The sequence below is a fragment of the Eleutherodactylus coqui genome, chromosome 1, assembly GCF_035609145.1.
Source record: "Eleutherodactylus coqui strain aEleCoq1 chromosome 1, aEleCoq1.hap1, whole genome shotgun sequence".
In the NCBI taxonomy this organism is placed as follows: domain Eukaryota; kingdom Metazoa; phylum Chordata; class Amphibia; order Anura; family Eleutherodactylidae; genus Eleutherodactylus; species Eleutherodactylus coqui.
The window spans coordinates 464,778,429-464,804,053 of NC_089837.1; the positions used below are offsets into that span (position 1 = coordinate 464,778,429).

General features: G+C 45.6%; 1 long non-coding RNA gene across 1 annotated transcript; it reads left to right on the forward strand.

Moving 5' to 3' along the window:
• Positions 1–4,307: 4,307 nt before the first annotated feature.
• Positions 4,308–20,975, forward strand: LOC136613066 (uncharacterized). Its single transcript, XR_010790439.1, has 3 exons — positions 4,308–4,331; positions 9,035–9,106; positions 20,666–20,975. It is a non-coding gene; the product is annotated as an uncharacterized lncRNA (long non-coding RNA).
• Positions 20,976–25,625: the final 4,650 nt, after the last annotated feature.

Consider the following 25,625-nt stretch of genomic DNA (forward strand, 5'->3'; position numbering starts at 1 on the left):
GAAAACCCACAGTGGCCAGCACTTTAGGGTGATTTTTCAGCACAAAAATGGCATTTTAGCTAAATAAAGAACATAGCAATTTTGTTAGTTGTCACATTGGCTACTATTAAGTACAAGTTGTTTAAAAAGTTATTGAGTTATTTAAGGCTCATTTTACACAGAGCGATTTATCCTTGACCAAGATTGCTCGTTTGACCGTGCAGCCTGTTTATACAGGCAGATAAATTGTTTACTTGTTCGCTTGCAAATCGTTCAGTCGATGCATTCACTGTACCAGCGATTGACTAAACGATCGCCGTTTACATGCAACAATGTGTAAACGCGCGAACAATGATTTAGTACTGCTTGCAAAAAGTGAATGACGAATGAGCGGCGAATGAATTCTTGTTCCTCGTTCAATCGTTGGCCGTGTTTACACTGAACGATTATCGTTCAAATCCGCACGATTCAACGATTTTTGGAGCGAGGTTAGTACAAATATGAAATGTCATTGGCGTAGGGCAGTGGAGTACAGTATATGATAGGAAACTAAAGGCATCATGTACTGTCATTTTTCTCCCTTAAAAGGGGAAAATTGGCTTTCTACCTCATTGGGTTGTTTTTTTTTTTGCCTTCCTCTGGATCAACATTGGGGGGGAGGGAACAGGTGAACTGGATGGACATGTGTCCTTTTTTCAGCCTTACATACTATGTCACTATGTAAGTACAGTGTGCAGGTGGCGCGACTAAGATACATAAATTATTACACTGCAATATAGTAAACCGCAATCATTTCTGGATTGTACCATGTTTTAAAGGTAAAGTAAGATACACATAAACTAATTCTTCAGTGCTTTCTTGCCTTCTTTTAGGATCATCCTATTTGAATGTATTGAATAAGGTGAGCTTTGGATAGCCGATGCTTAATCTGTGGGTGAGAATGGCGGTCCGATAAGACGCCGTCTGTAACTTTACATACTGTAGCTGTGCGGAGAGGTCTAGGTTATTTGTTATGTAAGGAACTGGTGGGAAACTTGTCTCTTGCTATGGTACACTGTAATGGCTCCTTAATTGGTGGCCTCAGGCAATGGCTTTGTGCTATTCCCAGTGGGAGGGGGTGTGATTTGAGGATTTAGCTTTCATGTTCAGTATGGGATTCAAACACCCCCTCCTCACACCCGTACATACACAAACACACTCTGTCACACACATCCTACAACTACTCTGCATGATACATCAGTGCTGGAGTTCTCGGATATCCCACAAATATACAATCAGTAGTTACTTCAGTTCTTTCTTTCCTGTTTTTTCGTTTTTTTTCATTTATTGTTCTCTTCTTCCTTTTAGAAGTCGGATAAGACCGGTTGGGTTGGAACCTTCGGCTGGAAGTTCTGTCGCAGGTCTAGCTACAAATGCAGGAAGAAAAAGCCCTGCATGCAGTACTTTTTCTTCCATTCAAAACCCATCCAAAACCCCAATAATGGGGTTCGTCCGACGCTGCTCTGTTCTGCCCAGAGACGGAGCCGTTCGGCCGTGGAAATTCAGACCATGGTGGAAATTTACTAAACTCAGCATTTCCGATGCCGAGCTTAGTATGATTTATACCGGCGCACCGTGGACTTAATACATCAAGAGGTCTATGCCTCTCCATGCATTCAGCACATTCTGGCAGGTGCGTGTGTCTTCTCAGAGATATATGCCAGGTCTTACTTGATGTACGTTTCTGGAATAATTTCTAGCAGTTTCTGGCATAAATTATAATTACATATAGAAATCTGTCTGTCCGGGACAGCCACGCCTTTTCCCAACATGGCCACTTTTCAAAAAAGTGGTGGGGTCAGAGCAGAAAGAATGAGGCCTTCTTCAGACGAGCGTAAGCACAAATATGCTTGTCTCAGCGCAACGTATTTGCACAGTGACCGAGGTTGATTTCAGCGCATGTCAGCCTATAGTACTGGACTTTTGCACACACAGGGCCTGTTCACATGTGCGCATGACACCCCCACACCCCTCGATTTAAAAGGCTGTTTAGCCTAATGAGTCCAGATGTGTTCTCTTTTTGACAGAACTTTTATGAAACTTTTGCTGCGCAAATCCGCAATAAGATAGGGAATGTCCTATTTTTTTGCACCATGTACGAAAATGCGCACACAAAGAATGTTAATGAAAACGAACTAGAGATGAGCGAGCACGCTCGGTAAAAGCAGATACTCGACAAGCATCGCTCTTCTCGAGTAACTGCATACTGACAATCCGGCACTTGTTTACAGTACAGAACTGCAATACGATGTGAAATGTAACAGGACCAACAGCCAAAAACAGAGCAGATGTCAGCAATTCCAAGCATCCCTTATTGTTTTCTCCTCCATTCACTCATACAGGCTCTTCTTAGGTCCGGCTCCCGGAGGGGTCAGTGTGATAAGTAAGCTGTCCATACCGCTCACTGTCAATGCCTGACGCCAGATTTTGGGAAACTAGTGAACAGTAATTGTCCAGAAACAAGATTGACCAAATGCCTTTCGCTCGCGAGGACCGGAATCCATAAAGTGACATATTGGTGTGTCCCATAAGCTGAAAGCAAAGGTCCTAACTGCGCAAAAGTCTTCTCGGACAAGGCATTTGTCTAGTTCAGTTTTGTAAGATTAAGGGACATTTTTAGGGATTTTTAATTGTAAATGTTTCCCCTTAGCATGAGTGAACTCGGATGAGGTCCTCTAAAGGTTGTACGGTGCACCAAGCGTCGGTGAGCCCTCAGATGCAGTGATGGCACTCATCCCATATTAGCATAAAGGAAAATATGGAGCGTCCCCATTTCTCTTGGGGGTGTACAGCAGTGCTCAGGTGTGGCCTACACTGGGATATTTCCTGAGAGGTCTGAATCTCTCCGCTCATGAACACAGTCATAGGTCTAGAGTTCTCCACTGAGTTGCAGAGAACTAGACAGATGGCAGAGAATCAGCTTGGCTCCACCTGACCCCTCCTCTTAATGCTCTTGCCTCATCGTCAACCACACACATGTCCGCATTTCTCTATTCCATGTAGACACCTATATTTTCATGTCATTAACATGAATAAGTGTGCCTGCTGCACAGGGAATGTTTAATCTCTAGTGGACCATCTTCTGTTCCCATACACGGGGCCTGATGTGCACTCCACAAAGTAGGGATTCATCGTGTTAAAAGTATTACGTAGAACAATGCAGCTCAATACATTGAGTTAGTATTCTTCAAGGCTGACGGAAGCTTTGCCGAAAAATAAATCAGCACAAGTGCAGTATAAACTGACTGTATTCTGCAACGTATGAGGTGTTACATTAGTAAATGGTCAATAAGGCTCCATGGCGAATTTTGATAGCACAAGAGTCAAGAGTTGCTGAAACTGCTGTCAAAGCCGGCCTTACTGTTACATTCAGCACAAGTATGGCTCTCTCTATAGATGTCACCAACGCATCAGACCAAGACGTAGTTAATATCCACAAAAGACCAATATAAACATTTATATTACCAAAACACGAGGAAACACAAAATAGGGCAAATAAGAGTAACGGTAAGGTAGAGTCCCCTGGTGCAAGCACCAAGTCATGACTAACTCCTAGGATGACATCACATTTTCTTGGCAGACTGTCTTTGAGGGGTGATTTGCCTTTCCCAGTCATCTTTTTTCCCGCACCAAGCTGGACACTCATTTTACTGACCTCGGAAGGATGGAAGGCTGAGTCAACCTTGAGCCGGCTACCTGATCCAAGCGGGGATTGAACCTGCAACCTTTAGGTCATGAGTGAGAGCTAAGAACTGCATTTCTGCTGCCTTAGCACTCTGCACCACATAGGGCTCTGACAAAAAAAAGAAAAAAACTAGTATGCTATCCTTAACCAACTTTGGTGTGTCAGACCCTGCCTAGAAGGAGGGTGATCACCCTGATAGGGCGGTCCCGTGTCAGGATTCTAGGGGGCCTAGTCTGACCCTAGATAGGGAAGATGTTTAATGCATATGGAAAGAGAAATGTATATAACACAGTAGTTGGTAGAAGTGAATAAGCCGCACACAGAATTAATAGCCACAGGTGCGTAGCTGACAAGAGTTCGTTGCCTCAGCAAACATCTCAGATGGGACAATGACCAGCGTCCATCTACAGGCGGGCCCAGAATAAATACGCTTCCATTATGGCCAATTGGTCGGCTAGGGGAAACACCTACATGTTGGCCAATCAGTCCATAGACCATAAGAGATACTGTAGCAGGGTTGTGAAGAAGGACACATTATACATTGAGCCCAATAAGGGAGTTCCGACAGGTGACACCTCAGGAGCAGGTTGCAGCGGCTGGAATAAGGCAGCACAAATGTCTATAACTAGTAAGTTCGTGTGAGTCTTTCAGACAGGAAAGTCCGGTCTATAGACTGCTTGTATGCCATTTATTATCACATTGACTCTAAGTCATAAGTTGCAGAAGAGAGTAAAATACCTGCAATATGTCTGTGGAATGAAGACACTCCTCAGCACCCAGTGTCGAATGACAAAGCACATGCCCCGAAGGCGTGGTCACATAGGACGGGGCTGACATCGTTATGTCACCCTAGTTCCACTTCCTGACTGTGTCCAGCACGCTGCAACGCTTACACTGCTGCACCTTTCATCACCATACAACAGAATGTAAACTTATCTCCTGTGCATATCTGATAGCCAGCCTCCCACTGCAACAGCGGGGATCGATGAGAACATTGATCTCTCCTCTTAAAAGATCACTCTGTGAACCCTTTACATGCCACAATGTACATTGATCTTGGCATGTAAGGGGTTAAGAGCAGAGATTGATGTTCTCATTGATCCCTGCCATGACAACCAAACTCCATACACTTGGTCCGTGCCTGTGATTGCTATTGTGAGGGATAGTGCATTGCAGTACAGAAGTACCATAATGCATTATCATAGCGATCAGAGCTTTTATGGTTCAAGACCCTTAAAGGTACATAAAAAAATGTGAGAAAAAAAGTGTAAAATGAATTAAAAAAAAAAAAAAAGGAAAAACCCCCCACATATTTAATATCATGGTATCTGTAATAACGAGTATAATAAATTGAACACACTGCACAGCAAAAAACATTTAAAAAATGAAGGCAAAATGCTTGTTTTGTTTATTTTACCTCCCAAAAAAAGCTATAAAAGTGATCAAAAATGCTGTATGTAACTGAAAATGGTACCAATAAAAACTACAGCTAGTCACACACAAAAAGAAGCCCTCATACGGCCATCTCGACAAAAATATAAAAAAGTTATGGCTTTTGAAAATTGTAGATGAAAATCCCCCCCAAATCATTGCGTTCCTATGGCCAAAATAGGCTTGGTCCTTAAGGGGTTAAGAGTTCAGCCCTTTACGGGATACATTTCCACAATTTCACAAGTTTGCAAACTCCTACAACCTACAAAGCAATTGATAAATGTAGTCCTTGTGTAGGACAAACAATGTTCTATTCCAGATCCAAGGACTAATAGCGCAGTTACTGTAAGATCCACTCAGCATGGATCAATCAGTATAGGATCTGTCCAGCTCATAAAGCCAGTTTTCCAATACTGTATTAGGGAATGCTGAGTTTATTGAGGTGGGCACCCATGGTCAGCTAGCATCATGTGACCTGTGCAGTTGTATAGGAAAAATCACCCACCTGTGTTAAAGTGGGGCACCACAAATGGACACAGCCTGGCGCCTGATGTTTTTTGACTATCATTAAAGGGGTTGTCCCGCGCCGAAACGTTTTTTGTTTTTTTTTCACCACCCCCCCCCGTTCGGCGCGAGACAACCCCGATGCAGGGGTTAAAAAAGAACACCGGAGAGTGCTTACCTGAATCCCCGCGCTCCGGTGACTTCTTACTTACCTGCTGAAGATGGCCGCCGGGATCCTCTCCCTCGGTGGACCGCAGGGCTTCTGTGCGGTCCATTGCCGATTCCAGCCTCCTGATTGGCTGGAATCGGCACGTGACGGGGCGGAGCTACACGGAGCTACACGGAGCCCCATTCAGAAAAGAAGAAGACCCGGACTGCGCAAGCGCGGCTAATTTGGCCATTAGACGGCGAAAATTAGTCGGCTCCATGGAAACGAGGACGCTAGCAACGGAACAGGTAAGTGAAAAACTTCTTATAACTTCTGTATGGCTCATAATTAATGCACAATGTACATTACAAAGTGCATTAATATGGCCATACAGAAGTGTATAACCCCACTTGCTGCCGCGGGACAACCCCTTTAATATTTACCCTTTCCAATCCACTGTCTGATGTCTAAAGACATTCTGATTGAAGACTGTACAGCTTCGATGTCGGTAGACGTCCGGCAGGGTATTCTTACTGTATATTACTGGCCGCTCTGTTGTCGGGGGGCCTCTCCAGCATGTCACATACCGCAGTACTGGCTCTAGCCAGCAGATGGTGCCATTGTATAATGGCAGAAAGAGAGAGCTCTCTAGGAAACCCTGAATCCAAAATTGGATTGCAAAGGGTTAATATTAAAGGGGTTTTCCAGGAGTAAAAAAGAAGCATTTCTATGGCCAGATAATGGTTGAAAATAAAAAAAAATAAGGGAACCTCTTGTGTGGCCCCAGTCCAGCACAGGGGCCCAGACCAACCCCAGGAAGAAGCTGAAAGGGTCACGTGCCGTTCATGGCAGAGTCACGGCTGAAGCCTGTGATGGGCCAAGTGGTCATGTGAGCTATGAACAGCAGGTGATCACTGAAGCGTCTTATGGGATCGGAGTAACAGGGACTGAGGCTTCTGCGCTAGAAGGGGGGCCACATAAGAGGTGAGCATGCCTTATTTTATTATCTTCAACTGTAGAATTTTTCTTTCACTCCAAGAAAAACCCAGTAAATTGCATGCCACGGTTCAGATACCAAATAGCGCCGTATGAGAGTACTCTATGCTTGATCACTGTATGGTGATATAGTATTTGCTTAAGCATTGTGTGCACCGCTACTCTACAGTATAATATGTGTGCACTGTATGATGGCAATGTATAGCATGGTAATCTAGATATCTGTATGGAACTTGTTTTATCTACATTTAGCACCATACTGATAGGTTAGGTATTGTATGGTCATTTTTACGCATGATCATTCACTATAACTAGATTGACCCAATGCTTGCTAAATGAACATAAAATGTTTGGAAAAATGGTTGTAAATGTTTTAAGAACTGTCGAGCCAAGGATTTGGTTGAACTGTTCGCTGTCCATGACTTGGTCTTCCACGTTGTCTTCCAAATGGCAACAGTCAAACTAATTAGCACTATTCTTTATGTCAACTTGATATGTATGTCGCTTAACAACTCTTGACTCTCCCTAGCGGCACTAGTGGCTGAAGCCCAACAGCGCCACTAGACTTAAAGGAGATGTCTCGAGGAAGCAGTGAATTTTTTTTTTTGCCCAGTCCCCCTAATTAAGCATACATTATTAAGCCCCCTGTAAATGACATTTCTAGCTGGTTCGTACTTACCGTTCCAGCGTTTCAGCAACTTATAAAAGTTTCCCCAAGATGGCCGCCGGCTCTTTTCCCGTCGCTTGCTGCAGCCCGACGTGCGCGCTCCCGAGACGCTGCCAGCTGTGTCTCCATGGCAACCAGACGCCCCGCAGCCGCCGACCAGTCACCCACCGCCAGGCAGCAGGTAACCGGCGCTAGCCCCCGGCTCCCCAGCGCTACGCTCCCGGCTCCCCAGCGCTAGACCCTGACAACAGACGAAGGCCCCGGAGCCCAGCGCTAGGTTCCGGAGCCCAGGTGAAGGCCCCGGAGCCCAGCGCTAGGCCCCGGAGCCCAGCGCTAGGCCCCGGAGCCCAGCGCTAGGTTCCGGAGCCCAGCGCTAGGTTCCGGAGCCCAGCGCTAGGTTCCGGAGCCTAGCGCTAGGTTCCGGAGCCCAGTTGAAGGCCCCGGAGCCCAGCGCTAGGTTCCGGGGCCTTCACCTGGGCTCCGGAACCTAGCGCTGGGCTCCGGAACCTAGCGCTGTGGCCCGGGACCTTCACCTGTTAGAGAAGATCACCCCCCCGACCCATCACTTACCTGGGCGGCTTCTCGGGGCTGCTGGGCTGGGCTTCTCCGCTGGGCAGCTCCAGTTTCTGCACCTTCCTCTAACAGAGGATGGTACAGAATGGCCGCTCCAGCGCGCTCCCGAGCAGTGACAGCTCGTCTGCGCATGCGCAGAAGAGCTGTAGCGGGGAGCACACTGAAGCGGCTCGTGCAGAGAGGAGAAGACCGGACTGCGCAAGCGCGTCTAAAAAAGCAAGCTGCCAGCGAATTTAGACGGAACCATGGAGACGAGGACGCTAGCAACGGAGCAGGTAAGTGGAATAACTTCTGTATGGCTCATATTTAATGCACGATGTATATTACAAAGTGCATTAATATGGCCATACAGAAGTGTATAACCCCACTTGGTTTCGCGAGACCACCCCTTTAACATAGGAATGTTGCCCTTGCCTGACAGTCACTCAATGTATCAAACTATGATTCTATGGCGGTGGTGAGGATATACCAAATCTAATGACACCAAAATCATCCACCTAAGGTCACACAAAGGGGACAAAGTGTGGTGCAAGAAAAGCCTGTAGGCTTTTTTTATATTAGATGAGAAAGGGGCACTAATAGGGTATAAAGGAGGTGAGGTAACTGCTCTTGTATGTAACGTGTATATAACTGTTAGTAGTTACTATTATTATTGTTTTTCTAATGTCTTGTGCCCTTATGTAGGGGCAGATGTGGCTGACTTCCCACTCTTGGCTAAGGTTGGGTAGGGCCTAAGGCCTAGTGAGTAGGGGAGAGCAGCGCTAAGAAGATGGAGAACTACCTATGGCGGAACGTGTTCTGTAGAATGTTGTGACTGCACGCAGCCCCTTGGTGAGAACAGTGTTGCTGCATGCTGAAACAAAAAAGGACCTTAACGCGAGATGGGCGAGTGTGTGATTCCATAGCGAGTAAAAAGCCCGCTGCACGGCCTGCCTGGGGCATTACTGATTGCAACTCAGTTAATTAAAGTTGAATAGTAATTGAAGTTGAACAGTCTTCTAATTTGTTTCAGGAACTACGACAACAACAACTGAGATGCACTTCAGGGTAACTACAGTTCTGGAGGAACCTGGTGTCAACATCGGTAAGCAGTGCGAGCCCAGAGGGGATGTTAGTAGCCCATGTCCCCTGGGTGGACCAATCCCTCTAACCCATAGACATTGTTAGAAGGGCACAATTGAGCATAACACCAGCCTAGGAAATGCCCCTTTCTCAAATGTCAACTAATAGCTGGACCAAAAAGAGCCTCTCTCATTCTAAAAGACCTGTCATGTCCTTGCTTTATGGCAAGGTGATATACCAGTGAAATTGAATGCTTGTTGCCAGATTTCTCCCCATAATCCCTGGAGTCTTAGCTCAGTTTCACACTAATGTATAATAAGCACATTTACGTGTCCATAATACCAACTACATTTCTTAAGAGTGGAATCTATTATCTCCACCAATGAAACCCACTCAACCTTAATGGTGGCTGATCCTTTTTCCCTGGCATTGGGGGGATAGCTGTGAAACTCCCATGCACAGTAGGCAGTCAGCCAATCCTGATGAAATGGGCTGGTTTAAACAACATTCATATAATGCGGATGGGTACCTGAAAGACATATCTACACGTGGCAGTTTTGTGGCTTTCTTGGCACAATTTGTGCAGAATTGTTGCAAAAATCAAAACAGTTCCACAAAACCACAGCAAACATGCACATAATCATTGATTTAGGCCCCCTGCCCACAGGCGTTGCGGTATCCCGCGGTGAAGCTCCACCGCAGGAGCAGGAACTGCCGCCGAATCTCCGCCGGTCAGCCCTATCTGATAGATAGGCTGACCGCAGACAATCGGGGCACTTCGCAGCATGCTATGAATTGCCCGCCGCGAGCGGAGAATCGCAAAGATTCTCCGCTCTTGGACAGTGTGCCAGCGCTTTCCATAGCAGTGCTATGGAAAGCTTCAGAGGGCGTGATTCGTCGTCGGTTTACCCTTAGTTTGCACACAGTTTAATTCACAGAATCTTCTATAAAGGGATTGTACCAGAATAAACTTTTATCACCTACTTATAGTCTGATTAAAGGCCATCTCACCCCCGGGACCCCTACTGATCCTAAGAACGGGGTTTCCGTGTCCCACCTCTTCCTTTCTGTGGGCTTTCTGCACCCCCTGTGGTGAAGATGAGATTGAATGGAGCGATGGCCGCACACATGTGGGGACGATCCTTTCATTTTCAATGGACCTGCTGGAGATAGCCGAGTACAAGCACTATTTTTATTACCACCATTGAGATAAATGCATGCACGGTTCAATCTGATGTCACTGTGGGTAGAAGGAAGCATCCTTGCAGTGACCTCGAAGACAGGTACATAGGATTGGTGGGGGTCTCTGCAGTGAGATCTCCACTGATTAGACTATGGATAGGTGATAAAAGATAATTCTGGCACATGGGTGCTTCTAGACGGAACGATAATCGTAAAAAAAAAGATCGTTCAAGTGAGCCAAAGTGAACGGTAATTGTTCGGTCTACACAACCAACGACTAAATGACGAACGCGAATTGTTCGCTTCTCGCTCGTTGTTCACTTTATGCAGCAGAAAAGTCATCGTTGGCTCGTTCGCTCATCGTTTCGTTAAAACACTTCTCATTCAGTGTCTCACATAGCGAATGAACTGAACGATTCTCATCGAACGAGTCAACGATGTACCTGCCTAACCGGGCTGCACGAGAGCGAATGACCTAGCGATGACGTCACTTGCTCGTGCATACGAGAATCGGCCGATGTAAAAGTGCTGCCCACCTAGTTAATTGCTCGATAACCTGATATAAAGCCTTTATTTCATATACAGACTTCGATTTGCAATTATTATTACAGGCTTTGAGTTTTAGGCTTTCATCATCAATGTAATGAAAATCTATACAAGGAAGCTCAGAGCTGATGCTCCCCTCGTATACCTCTACTTTCATGCATTGCTTTAGTATCCATAAAACGAGCTTTAATGCTAATTTACTAGTTATATGGGAAAATTCTTAGTTCCTGCACCTCTTGCCGATCTCATCCCCTTGGAGCCCGCAGCACTAACAGGCCACACAGAACAGATGGCGGAGCTGCAACAGTTTGAGAGGGGGGTGGGCTCCCTGCCATCTGTCGGAGAGGAGGCACAGGTGACTGGGGGCTAGGTTCTGGGCAGGGGAAAGTTGGAGTGGAAATGCCAGAAGTTGATTTTATTTTATAACATCTAGTGACTCTTTGATGACTGTCCAGATTTTAGGCTGGCAGATCCTATTACCCCGCGACGCTTCACTTTAGAGGGGGCTTTTCATTCTTGAAGTTAGTCTTAGCCGATAAGACTGCACTAACAATTGTACTAAAAATGGGAATAGTAGCGAGATCTGTAGCAGAAGCAGAAATAGAGATACAGGAGATTCCGAATAGACTTGGAGAATATAGCGTCTGTCGCAGTTTAGGGATGTAGCTTCAGGGTATTCTTGGTTTACAGAGGCTAGTCCATAAGGAAATCATGTGGATATACATCCTAAGACCTCCAGCGTATTCATATCTGTCCGTGTTAATTCACAGGCAGCATTTAAGTTTTTTCATGCAGAGCGATGGTCCACAAGAAAAAAAAACAACTCATCGTCTGTCGTATTCCTTCCTGTATCATGGATGAGTATTGGGGCATGCTAATGCAAGGTTATGCACTCTGTCCGTGTAAATGGGACCAAGCCACTCGGGGCGCAACTCACACTCAGGCAGTAAGTGTACTTATTTGACAGGCATATTTGCATGCGTATTTGAGCACGCAAAATTGTATGCGCAATACACAGAGAATAGAACCCATTGCTATCAATGGGTTCATTCTCATATTCATTCTCAGTGCACACAATTCTCGCATGCTAAAAAAATCTATTTGAGAGGACCACATAAAAGTCTATGGGGGTGCACAAATGCGCACTCAAGTAAATGCACAATGCCGTGAAAAAAGAACACATCTGGACCTCATTAAGTTAAATAGCCATTTAAAGCAGGGCGTGGTAGTGTCACTTGCGCAAAAAAACCCCACGGCAATAAGTGCACAAATCTACCTCGTTCATCACGCTGAAGAGTGTGCATTTGCGCAAACACTCATCCGAAGAAACCCTAATCCTCTCAATCTGGCTTTTCAGGTCTAAATAGTAAGGACACTTTTACACGCAGAGGTGACATTGTGGCACCTATAAGGAAAAAAAAAACTTTTTTTTACATTAATTTACGTACTTTTCTCCATGCTGCTTCTCCTCAATAGCTGTTGCTGTGTCGAATATAATAGACATTGTATCTTTAAAACGATGACCACAATTGTGCAAATTGCATGTACAATGTGTTTTTATGATTTACTAATGGTGTGGCAACATTGTACACCACTACATGTGAATATACAGGATCTACTCAAACACAATCTGCGACTATTATATAACGGAAGTTTTACGTACAGTAAACTTTTTTCAAAAACGCTGCAGAAAGACCAGAACTGGATTCAATAAGACTGGGGAATATAAAGAAAGGCCTTCTTCTTCTTGCTGGACCCACTTCTGGCTTTGGATCAAAAAACTGCATCAAAAACTGCAGTGGCATTTCTCCAAAAAGCACTGGCCTGTTTACCCCGGTGTAAGTATATGTAGCAGCCAACTAATTTCAACAAATGTGTTAAGAGGCTTGCACTTCCTAATACATTATTCGCAACTGACGGCACCTCCACGTGCCAGATTTAAGCATATGCCAGTTCGAGCTGGCGTAGGCTTCAGCTATAGCTTATGCCAGTTTATGGAGTGATAGTAAATGTAACAGTGGAGCAATGCCCTCTGAAGCTAGGTGCTGCCCACTTGTTAAAAAGTGACGGTGACCTGCATAGAATTGCAAAAATTGCGACTTTTATACACCGGAAATCTGTCATAAAGGGCATAATACATATGCTACATTGGGTCTGAAACCATGCTAAAAGATGTCGTTACTGTGCAATGCCCTTTGTTTTAAAACCCAACTACTACTCTACTATCTTTTACCCCCTTTATTCCATATATTTCCCCATGCTGCTCTTTATAACTGTTTGCACATGTAAAGGAGGAACTGTTAATGTTGCTACGGGTTGGGGTTCCTTTAGGAGGCGGTGTATGTGGAGAAGTTGTCTCAAGCATGGGGAGAAGGTGTGGAGAGTTAGAGGGGCAGTGTCAGGCCTGGGGTCAAGGATACTGGAGGTCCCTGACAAAACCCACAACCCCTGTGCCTACCTACTTGCCCCCTGGGCTAAGCCCCAAGGCGGCAACTGGGCGACGGTCTGTACACTCACCAGGGAAGGGGGACACAGGGACTAACGAACAAACAACAGCAAGGCGAGTCAGACTATCCGGGTTGGCAACAAGAGGGTATTCGGTACAAGAGGGTCAGGCAAAGGCAACGTCAGGTCCAAAAACAGGGATTCAAAAGACGAGACAAAACACGAAGTACGCTGGAGTAGCAGGAAGACCAAACTAACACTGGCACTGGTATTCAGACACAATCAGGTTTAAATGCTGTCAGAGCTCCCACCCCAGCTGCTGAATGGGGCGGGGAGTCTGACAGCAGCTGAGTGCACCCAGCAGCACTGGGGAACCCACCCCAGCTCTGCAGGAGGCAGAGAAGGAGAAGCATGCCGGGTTGGCATGGTACCGAGGACGCAGCGCGGGGCAACACCCGCCGCGTCCCTAGTAACCCAGCGGTGAGGAGGAGCCCGGCGACCAGGGGAGGTGATGAGGACCTAGGCTCTCCTGCGTTGTGTGTGCCAGGACTGGCGGTGAGGGCACAAGGGGCCCGTGAGCCGCCGGTCCTGACAGGCAGGATAAGGACTATCTCCAGAACAGGAGCATGGCTGTGATTGGTTCTATAAACTTGAACCCTCTTAGGGGAGAATGTGCAAAGAAAAAGATTCTACCAGAACCCGGTGAGTCGAGGCAACTCCTCCGACTGTCTAGAGGGAAAGGACATTTGTAATCCCCTGTGCAAAAAAGACCTGTTTACACTGGAAATAATTCACACCCATTCTCATGGCAGAGACTTTGCACCGCTCTAGCAGGAAGCCCACATATTTTGCCTGTTGTGTTACTGTTAATAAAGATGTTCAATGGTAGCTTGAAAAGAGTCTGCTACCGTACTCCTGCACAGAAGTGAGTATAGTTGGCTTGCAGCGGGCGAGGGGCGGCTGGAGATTTTACTCCTTGCTCTCCCACGCCTCTTTCCATTCACTAAACACAGTGGCTGTTCAGTACTGAACAGCTGCTATGTTAAGTAAATGGAGAGGGGTGGGAGAGGGCGAGGAGTGAAATCTCCTCCAGCCGCTCCGCTGAGAGCCAACGTTGTGGAAAAACCTATACATTAGGAAGAGAATATTGCTGGAAGGATGGCTGACTTTCCTCCATTCGGGCAGGTGTGTGGCTCATGGCACGCTATTCCCTGAACTCATATGATGGTACTGAAGTGGAAGCTTCCACATCCGTAATGCTGGGACTCATGGAGGTTACCAGGAGGATCCACTGCTCTTCAGGTAAGTCATAACCGGGATCAACCATAGCTGTGGATTGACATGTTGTTTCTTGGGGAAGCACATCCTCCTGGAATCGACAGGACTTTGTAAAGTTCTACTTCTTATCCTTCGCTTTCCTTTTAAAGGTTTCTCTCTGATTAGTAGTTAGTCTCGGGGCTGCAGCAGAATTTCTTGCAAAGGGGTTCTGGCTGCATGTGTTTTCCCTTGAAGTCTTTGTCCTGCAAGCTACCATATTGCTTGGAACCAATCGATGCTGGTGCTCGCATACCCATGATTTTACACTTCTTTCGGTGATTTCTCTTCTGGCTCATGCAAAAAGCAGCAAGTACAGGGTGTAACCGATAGTCTTGTGGATTCAGACCTGTGTCATCCCCCTGGCCTGCTTCCCCATCATTAGGAAGTTTGCGCCGGTTTCTTAGCTTTATTTTGGCACGAAAACATTCGCTCATATGAATAAACGGTGCAACAAATTGTAAATGCGTTCACATTTATGAGGTTCCCCATTACAAGCTTTATTTCTGCTTCTTTATTTTAGGCTGAATCCACACAGGCGACTTTATCGTGTGATTTTGTTGTAACGTGACAGTGCTACAAATCGCATGTATGTAGAGCCCATGCTTTCCTATGGGTTCTTCCACACAAGCGATATTTTTTAGCCTGCAACATTGCGAGACTAAAAAATCGTGGTGTGCTCTATACAGGCCAGTGCCGCTATTTATTTTTTACCGGCCATGTTAATTACTGTATATACTCCAGTATAAGCCTAGTTTTTCAGAACATTTTTGTGTGCGGAAAAGCCCCCCTTGGCTTATAGTCGAGTCAGGGAAGGCTTAAAAAAAAAAACCTCCATACTCAGCTCTCAGCCGGTGTCTGCGTCTCCGGCGGTGGTGCGGCAGGCTGCTTGAATTCTCTCCGCTGTCATCCCCCACCATCAGCGCTTTGCAAGTAAGAGCTGTGATTGGATCGAGCATCAGCCAATCACAGCCGGTGCTCGATCATTCACAGCCAATCAAGCTGCTTTAGAAGTCTCCCTGCTGTCATCTCCCTGCTCGGCTTTCGAATCCCCTGCCATCAGTGCTGTGTAAGTAAGCGCTGTGATTGGATCGAGCACCAGCTGTGATTGGCTGGCGCTCAATCCAATCATAGCGCTTACTTACACAGCACTGACAGAGCCGAGCAGAAAGGACGGCGGGGGATAACAACGTGGAGAATTCAAGCAGCATGTCGCACAGACACAGACGCCGACTGGGAGGTGAGTATGGAGGTTTTTTTACCTAGTATATACTCGAGTATAGCTCGGCTTATACTCGAGTAAATAAGTTTTCCCAGTTTTTTGTGGTGAAACTTATTGTCTTGGCTTATACTCGGATCGGTGAATACTCGAGTATATACGGTAATTAAAAAATTATTGCTTACTGTGATTACCTCTGGCTGGACAGCAACCAGGGCAGCAAGTAGTTTACTCACTGAAGCAACTCCAGATTGACGGCTGCAGATACTGTAAGCAGAGACTCTGTTACTTCCCACGACGTCTACACCATGCACATACAGGAACGCAGATGTAGAGGGAAGAAGCAGAGTCTCTGTGTACAGCAGCCATGGCAGCCGGACTGGCTTCAGTGAATAAACTACTTGCTACCATGCTTGTTCTTGGAAGTGAGGAAGGCACACTATTACCATTGTGGCAACTAATAGGGGCGCTGTTACTAATGGACTACTAAGGGGGTGCACTATTACCACTGGAGTCACAGAGAGGGGGCGCTATTACAATGGAGCCACTGAAATAATGGAGGTAAAAATTTAACATTGAGATAAGACACACCCTGACCACACCCCTTTTTTACATTGGCAAGTATTTATTGGTGACAACAGGGGTGACCTTTTTTCTGCAGGTCAAGACATTGGTCCATTTTGGACTCGGGCTGCCTCCATATTTAGGAATCTATATTGCTTGGAGTTCGGGTCAGGAGACTCGCAGTGAGGTCCGGCCCCACTTCCATATTACGTATAGAAAAATGCAGTCACAATACGCTGGTGTGTCATCAACTTCACACAGATAATCATTATGTTGCTGCATTACAGCATATCAGTAAGCAGATATTCACAGGTGGCAGATTTGTTTTAGACTTTCTCACTTTTTTACATTTTGTTATGTTGTGCCCCTGTGCAAATTTTTTTTCCCTATCAATCTGCATTCAAGTTCCCATAATGACAAAGTGAAAACAGAATGCTAGAAATCATTGTAATTTTTTGTTTATTTTTTAATGAAAAACTAGCATTTTGCATTGATATTAGTATTCAGACTCTTTGGTGTGACATGTGAAATCTGGCTCTGGTGGCCTCCTATATCTCTTGATCATCCTTGAGATCTTTCTACACTATTACTACACGAGTGCACTTGTGATAAATTCAGTTGATTGGTCATAATTTTAACCCCTTAACGATACAGAACATACAGTTACATTCTGCAGCTTCGAGGAATGTATGAAGGGGGATCGCGGAGCGATCACGCTTTATACATTGCAGCTGGGGACTGTTTCTTACAGCCGAAACCCACCCACAATAGCTCCTATAAGCCGTGTCGCTCATCGGAGCTGTTAACCCTTTAAATGCCACGTTCAATTCTGACAGCGGCATTTAAATCCCTTGACTGATGTTCGTGGGCCTTCTGAAAGGCCCCAGGTCTGTCATGGCAGAATGCCTATTAAGCCATGCCCGTGGGGTGGCTTGATAGATTGCCTGTCAGACACCAATACCGTGTTTCCCCAAATATAAGACACTGTCTTATATTAATTTTTGCCCCAAAAAGGGCACAGTGTCTTATTTTCAGGGGTGCGTCCTGATGCCTACCTTAGTGATATCATTCACTGAATGGCTGTGATTGGCTCATCAAGCACCGGCTGTGATTGGCTGCTCGATTAGCCAATCGCAGCGCTCGCTTTGCTGGAGACAGGGAATTCAAAGCCCCGTCACCAGCAGAAGTTAAGCTATGAGACGAGGAGGACCTGGAAACCATCAGGACGCGAGTATTTATTCTTTTGGTAGCTTATATTTCAAGCCTCCCCCTAAACCCGATAGGTCTTACTATCAGGGTAGGACCTATTTTCGGGGAAACATGGTATAGTAATGCTGTGGCATTATATATCATGCTGCAAAAGCAATCCAAGCATCGTACGTTCTTGTTACCTCTGGGGACTAAAATTAAAAAAAAACCCTGTTTGGTATCATAGTAATCATACTGACCCGTAGAATAAAGGTATTATGCCATTTTTTTTGCAGTGTGTACGCTGTAAAAACAAGTCACACTCAAAGATGGTGGAATTTTGTTATTTTTTCCATTTCACTCCACTTTGAATTTTTAAAAAGTTTTTCAGTACATTATATGGCACAATAAATAGCACCATTGAAAAATACAACTCGTCCCGCAAAAAACAAGCCCTCAGACAGCGACAGTGATGAATAAATAACAGTTGTAATTTTTTAAAAGGTGGGGGAGGGGAGGAAGAAACAAAAAATGGGGGGGGGGTCATGTCCTTAAAGGGGTAAAAGACACACTCCTGTCTATATAACATCTATATTCTCTGGTCTGGTGAAACCAAGATTGAATTCTTTGGCCTCAATTCTAAGCATTATGTCTGGAGGAAACCAGCCACTACTCATCACCTGCCCAATACCATCCCTACAGTGAAGCATGGTGGTTTTAGCATCAGTCTGTGGTCGTGTTTTCAGCGGTTGGGACAGGGGGACTGGTCAGGGTTAACAGAAAGATGAATGAAGGAAAGGACAAAGATATTCTTAATGAAGACCTGATCCGGAGTGTAAGGGACCTCAGGCAGAAGGTTCATCTTCCAACAAGACAATGACCCTAAGCACACAGCCAAGACAACACAGGAGGGGCTTAGAGACAGCTTATTACCTTGAGTGGCCCAGCCAGATCCCTGACTTGAATCCAATTGAACATCTCTGGAGAGACCTGAAAACGGCTGTCCATAGCCGGCCCCCACCCAACCTGACAGAGCTTGAGGGGATCTGCAGAAAATCCCCAAATCCAGATGTGCAAACTTTGTGGCCTCATACCAAAGAAGACTGGAGGCTGTAATCACTGCCAAAAGGTGCTTCAACTAAGTACAGGGTGTGAAAACTTATGTTAATGCATAATGTTAGAATATTAGAAATCTTTGTAATTAAAAAGATAAATAACAAAAAAAAAACTATTTTCACTTTGTCATTATGGGGTATTGAGTGCAGAATGGCAGGGAAAGACTTTTTTTTTAATTGTCACAATATAACAAAATGTAAAAAAAAAAAAGTGAAAGGGTCTGAAGAATTTCCAGATCCACTGCATACGACAGTCTAGAGCAGGTGTCCACAACTCCAGTCCTTAGGGACCACCAACAGGTCATGTTTTCAGGATATTCTATGGTAAGAACAACTGTGGCAATGTCTGAGGCACTGTCAATAATTACATCACCCGTGCAACACTGAGAAAATCCTGAAGACATGACCTGTTGGGGCCCGTGAGGACTGAAGTTGGGGAACACTGGTTTAGAGCACATGCCAAACTGAAAACTCAACGGCAGAATATAGCCCAGCATGTGCTTTAATGTGGCCCTCAAGTTCTAGATGCAGAAGAGTCTTTTTCTAGATCAGAGGATCCTTACCTGTAATGGGAAGATGCTCTGGCTCACTGTGGACTCATTTGTGGCTGGCTGACGGGTACTGGGATCACAGCTGCCATCTTGTTCTTACAAAGTGCAACTGGCAGAAGGGCTGAGGTAGCCTAAGTTGATGTACTAACAGTAGTGTGGTCACGGTGGTGGTTGTAATAGCTGCCCGTGCAGTAGGGGGATTGTAATACACTTCTTCACAGTTTCGGTAATTGTCAGATCATGACACTAGTACCTTTGGGGGTGGACTCGTATTTGCAGTGCTAAAATAATTGATACGAATCCAAGTAGCTTAGAGTAAACTAAAGGTACACAGTTTACTCAGTACTTGAGAAGGTTAATAAACCGTTAACACTTTGCAGATGTTACAGAGAATGACAAAACTTCAATAGATTTGCTGGTAACATGCATAACAAGCATTGATTCTTTAATTCTCTCTCTCTCTGTTAGGAAAGATGCGCCCGCCAGTCTTAGTTATCTGGGGTTTGCTCCAGATGGTTATTGGTAGAGGTTTGGAAGGGATTAGTGCAGGGTTGTCTGTATTCTCTGTCTGCTAGCTACGTGGGGACACGTTTCACTCACAATTGAGAAGTATACTTTCTGTCCAACTTTTGCGGGGTCTGCCCTGAGTCTGGTTCCTTCCAACAGAGTGGAAAAAGACTCTGCTCCCACTCTGGGTACTGGCAGCTCACTACTCCTCACTGTTCCTTGTTTCCAATGCTCTCATCCAAATCTCAATTTCCGGTAGCTGTGTAAGGTGAGGCAGCTCCTCTATCTGTTGCCTCTCTCCACCTCTTCTGATGAACTCCTTCACTTCCTGTCATTTCCCGCACTTTCTCCCCCCTCTGCTGACTCACTTCCTCCTCTACCCAGCTCATATTCCCAGGCTTGACTCCACTCCACTGTCAGGGTAATATTTCTAAGTACAGCACCAATCAGGCCCACTCCACTTGCTCCGTTGCCGGCGGTAAAGAAGAAAACACCACACGGAGGTCTGATATAGTTTCTCACACGGGGACATGACTGCGCTGCCTCGGTCTCATAAGATGGATTGTCAGTGGAATTCCCATTTGCCTAGGGATAGTGCAGAAGACCTTCGGTTCCGGCGAGGGCACACCCTGTGGGGTGTTAACTTGTACAGATAGAGGGTATGGATGCCCGGAAATGAGCCCAGGGAATCCATGGCCTCCTTCTGAGGTGAGGTAGGGATCCCCCCTCCTAGGAGTAGGGACTTACGGGCAGTGGAGAAACCCTGATGCAAGGGAGAGGCGACCGAGGAAGAGTGCAAGGTCTGGTACTTGATCTCCATATTAAGTTTTTTAGGGGGGTTTGTGAGGGTATATATATATATATTGCAATATGTTTTTTATGCTTTATACCTATATGCAAGTTCTATTCAATTCCAAATGAGAAAAAACTTATATGTCGCCTTACATCAGATATTCCAAAGGCCTTGCGAGACAAAGACAAAATGTATCTTAAAACCCAGCAAAGGAAGAACCAGACACAAGGATGTGTACTTGGCCGTTTTCCCAGAAGCGCCATATCAAGATGGAGACTGTTCAACTATGCATCTGAACTTTCACTGTCTCAGGCCGGAAATCCGGACTTCCCATATATGGTTATGCTGTGAATTTTAGCCAATGAGCCCATCACCCATTCCTGGTGATGGGACAAAAGGGTATAAGATCTCATGTAATCTGTAATAAAGAAGCGCAGTCATGTCCCCGTGTGAGAAACTATACCAGACCTCCGTGTGGTGTTTTCTTCTTTACCGCCGGCAGCGGGGCAAGTGGGGTGGGCCTGATTGGTGCTGTACTTAGAAATATTACCCTGACACCACCAATCAGGAAAATAACGATAAAGCAGACTATCAGGAGAGAGCTGTTGCCAGGCAGACTAGCTTGAGCCCGATCTTTAGTGAAATACAGCACCTTTCTTCTGCAGAATACCTCCTATGTCCCCCTAAGGGCTCATATCAAGGATCCCAGATCTTGTTAACTCCATTAACCACACAGTAGACCCCTCCTGGTCTCTAGAAAACAGCATCAAGTGCATGTGAACTGAGCACTATGGCTTTTGCTGCAGTCCCCGGGGCCTTTCGGCTGTACTCCCTTGTCCGCTTCTCCCGTTGAGCCTATCCTGCAGTACTGCACTGTTTGTTCGGGTTCAGACCATAAGGTGGCTTGAATATCCTTTTTATATCCTGTGACCCTGCTGAATGGATCAGAGAGGATATTGTGATATACTGCTGCTTAAGTCAGTAAGGGCTCCGCTTGACAGCACTAATACTTTGCCTTGTCTGCGACAGTTTCTATATAGACCATAGATTTATCCCGTTTTTTTTCTCCCCACCTTCCAAGAGCCATAACTTTTTACATTTCCCATTGCCACACCCAGATGAGGGCTTGTTTTTCGTGGGACACGTATTATTTGTTGCTACCATATAATAACTTACCCTACAAAAAAGTAAATTGGGAAGAAATTTTTAAAAACCGCAACTGCGCCATTGTTGGTGGGTTTAGTTTTTACAGCATTCACAACACAGGAAAACAGGCTTATGAACTTTATTCTACGGGTCAGTATGATTAAAAGGGATACAGAATTTATATTTATTTCTAATTTTAAAAAGTGAATTAAATTTTTTTCTTAAACAAAAAAATTGCTTTCCATCACCATAGACCCATAACTTTTATTGTTTTGTTAATTGGGCTATGTGAAGGCTCACTTTTTGTGAAATTTTTCTTATTATTTGGGGTGCATGTTTTTTTTAATTTAAATAAAAATGGATCAAATAAAGCAATCCTAGCAATCTGTCTTTAAAAAAAAAATCATTTTACGGTCTTCACTGTGCAGGATAAATATTGGGATATTATCATAGTTTGGGGTTTTATGTATATGGTGATACCAAATATATGTTTTTTTGGGAGGAAAAAAAAAAATAATATGAATCTATTCACACAGGTGTACTGTCACTGCATATTTCCAGTGCGTAACATGCAGTGAATTGAGGCAATGAAAGTCAATAGACTGTCACTCTTCCATTCACACCAGCATGTGAGCACTGCGTATTGATACGCAGGAGAAATAAAATTGCAGCAGGCTGTATTTCTCTGCATATCAAAACTCAGCCCTTTAAACAGAGCGGGAAATAAAAATATATATATCCTCATTGAACATGTCCGCAACGTCATATTTCCAGGCATGCGCAGTGCCAAGCGCAGCCTGTATGCGATCTCTGCCGGGTGCCAAGCTTTTTTTTTCCTCTCTCCTCTCCCCCTACGGGCTGCCAACCACTGGCGATATTCTTTTTCTTGCTCTGCGAGAGCACGAGAAAACACTCGCAGCGCAAGAAAGAGGCTGGTATGGAACCGGCGTATCGCAAGTGGTTTCAATGGGGCCAGCGACAGCATCGCTAGCCCCATTGAAAGCATAGGGAGAATGCCGCAGACTTCTGCCACAGCTGTGGCAGGAGTTTCCTTCATCCCCGCGGGGATGAAGGAATCCTCTCCAACAGCTGTGACAGCTGTGGCAGAAGTCCCCAGCATTCTAGCCCATTGTTTTCAATTTAAAAATCCCCGCCTCCTGAAAGGGCTGTGCAGATTGGCTGAGGGCTCAGCCAATAGCAGCTACTGCTTAGCTATTGGCTGAGCACTCAGCCCATCACACAGAGCCCTTAGCTATTCATTCATGAATAGCAATGGGCTAGAATGCCGGGGACTTCTGCCACAGCTGTAACAGAGGATTCCTTCATCCCCGCGGGGATGAAGAAAACTCCTGCCACAGCTGTGGCAGAAGTCCCCGGCGTTCTCCATCTCTTTTCAATGGGGCTAGCGCTGCTGCCGCTGGCCCCATTGAAAAGACTGGCGATATGTCGGCGTCATGCCGATTTTTTTCTCGCACTGCGATGCGAGACTTTAACTTTAATCTCGCATCGCAGTGGAGAAAATATCGCCAGTGGGTGGGAGCCCTAAAGGTTTAGATGTGCAGTTGGCTTTGCCTGGGGCATCTAAACAGTTAACCACCACGTATGGAGCAGACATGGTTCCCAAACCCACTCTATACACTTTAGAACGCATATAGTTCGACAAATTCCTTGTGGCAATGACACAGATTGTACCGACTTGGAGTGCGTGAAATCCACCCTATTACACTGAAGGTGATGCAGACATATTGGGGATTCTTCCCCAGTGAGGCCGGTGTCACACAGGCATGATTTGCGCAGGCAATGAATGCAACCCATTCATTTCAATGGGTTTGTTCACATAAGCTGATGCATGCACATTGCGCTTCCATGGGTAAATGCTGTGTATTGTGCAAATGGCACATAGTGAACGAACATAATTGTCCATTGCAATTCATGGGAGCATGCCTTCACAATAAAACAGGCATTAACTAAAACGGAACGATCATTCATCACGCTAGTTTGCAGTGTGCTTACGCCCGTGTGATCCAAATAGCCAGGATGTATTATGCCAAGATTTTTTCTTGTTTGTCCATTCCACTTACTTAGGCTAACTTCACACGGGAATTGTGAATCCAACCCTCATATCGGCCTCGCTGCCCATGTAAAAGCCCCCTGAATGCGAGGCGGTTTCACGTAAAAATATCCTCACATCACTTTGAGGATGCAGGGAATTCCTGCTACAGCAGTCACAGCCGTGGCAGAGGATTGCAGAGCTCTCCCATTGCCTTCAATGGGTCCAGTGCGGCTGCCGTCAGCCCCATTTAAATCAATGAGGCTGTGTTGCAAAAGCACGCAGCCATATAGAACATGCTGCGATTTGTTTCTTGCATCGCGGTGCCATGCAGGAAAACATTGCTCATGTGTATGACCCCAGTCAAAAGAATGGGGTTCATGTTTGTGCGTCTCACAATGCACAAATATTTCACGATTTTCTCAGCCATGTGAAGCCAGCCTGAGGATCTTTGACTGCAAGCCACTATTTCCTCCTATGACACAAACTACATCTATATGTAGTTTTAGCCTCCAGCTATAATTAAAGAATGCTATAGTGAATGGCGCAGAATTAAACATCAGTAGAAAGTTGCAAACTTTACATAAACCCCTGCACTAGCCAAGATAAGTTGTAGATGTACTAGAGCGGGGGTATGTAACCTGCAGCCCCCACAACAATGAGGGCACAGACGTAGTTGCCACTGCTATAACTGCAAAGTAGATTAGAGGTCATTCAAGGACTTTTTTTTTTTTGCAGAGGTGCTAACTTTGATGGAACAAAGGCAGTTCTGCTCCCCTCCTCCATAAACTGGCACTTACCAAGGACATGCGACCCCTGCAGGTGGCTGCTGACTCACTTTGACCAGTGACTAGCTGTAGTGACCATCCTGACAACAGTGGAAAGCAACAGGGGAGTCGGATGGAGAGGATGGCTTTTGTGTTAGCCTAGAACTATACAGCGACTTTGGCCATGGCCACAGATCACAGTATAGCCTTATCTCCTAGTCTAACAAGTCATGCAGGTTGAAGTGAGTCTTCCAAATATTTACAATCACAACCCACTGATTGGATTTTTTTTTTTCCCCTTTGTACTTGAGAGTCTCACCATGACCTGATTTGACTTCTAAAGTAGGAGAGGGCAGGGCTGCATTGCAACGGTTGTTGTAGCCTTATTCCATTGAACAGCTTTGCAGTTTTTCCTCTGCCTCGGGTAATCCTTTGAGCACGGAGCTACACAGGACGGAGAATGCAGGGGAGCTCTGTTTTTTGGCTTGCAAACTCCTGATGAAACAGACTTGGAGGTGGTGCATGCCTAGTATCCTTCAGGGTACCCTATAAACTGTTCCCTACCACCTCTTAGGCACTTCCCATAGCCATAATACTAAAATCATTACTACTGAGTAGAGATGAGCGAACGTACTCGTCCGAGCTTGATACTCGTTCGAGTATTAGCGTGTTCGAGATGCTCTTACTCTTAACGAGTACCACGCGATGTTCAGGTTACTTTCACTTTCATCTCTGAGACGCTAGCGCGCTTTTCTGGCCAATTGAAAGACAGGGAAGGCATTACAACTTCCCCCTGCGATGTTCAAGCCCTATACCACCCCCCTGCAGTGAGTGGCTGGCGAGATCAGATGTGACCCGAGTATAAAAATCGGCCCCTCCCGCGGCTCGCCACAGATGTGTTCTGACATACTTTAGGGAAAGTGCTGTCTTGGTGGAGTTGCTATAGGGAGAGCGTTAGGAGTATTTTAGGCTTCAAGAACCCCAACGGTCCTTCTTAGGGCCACATCTAACCGTGTGCAGTACTGTGGAGGCTGCTTTTTGCAGTGTTGCACATTTTTTTTTTTGGTATATCGGCCGTGTAGAGCATTGCGCCCTGCAGTAATACTCCAGGGCCAGAAGTGGTGGGACAGAAGACATATATTGTGAGGCAGGGA